This window comes from Triticum aestivum, chromosome 4D (assembly GCF_018294505.1).
Source record: "Triticum aestivum cultivar Chinese Spring chromosome 4D, IWGSC CS RefSeq v2.1, whole genome shotgun sequence".
Lineage (NCBI taxonomy): Eukaryota > Viridiplantae > Streptophyta > Magnoliopsida > Poales > Poaceae > Triticum > Triticum aestivum.
Genome location: NC_057805.1, coordinates 65,273,209 through 65,273,921, shown reverse-complemented (window position 1 = coordinate 65,273,921; position 713 = coordinate 65,273,209).

Genomic DNA, 713 nt, shown 5'->3' with positions numbered 1-713 from the left:
AATGGGGGTTTTGCGTCGTAGAGCTGGTGCTATGTCAACTGGCATCATCATACTGTTTGCTGCAGTTGGGGTCTGCTGAGTTGGGGCATCAGAAATGACCAGTGTAGTAGGGCTAGAGTCTGCTAGAGTTGGGGTGTTTTGTGGGTCAGGTGATATTGCAACTACACCTAATGGGCTATTTGATTTATCAGGTGTCACTACCTTTTCCAAATACTTTGCTCGTGCTCCTCCGCGATCAGCAATCGCCCTCTTCCTTTTGAACGTCTGATACACAAGAACAACATTTCAATGGATAAATATGGTATGATGACAGATGGAATATGTACTGAAAATGGATAGGCAGGGCGTATTCACATACACGATGTGTAAACTAAGCTAATGGCAGTGCAACAAAGTAGAAGCAATGCAAAGCATCAGTTGCAAGATATGTGCGACCAATATAACCTTGGAAAGTTAGAGCAAGCACCTTGATGGGTGAATAAGATAGGGCATCTGCCTCTGACTCCTCCACTAGGGAGCTACATTGACTTAGGTCTCCCTCTAGCTCAGAATCACTGTTAGGATCATATTCTGAGCATGAATCTGTAGGTGGAGAGCGTTTGCATTGCATTGCATCCAGACTTGATTTCAGTCCCTTAATGCCAAGTTTGACAGCCATGGCATTGTTCTGCTTTATTCTTTTCATGCGCGCAAGCTCATAATCATTATGATGC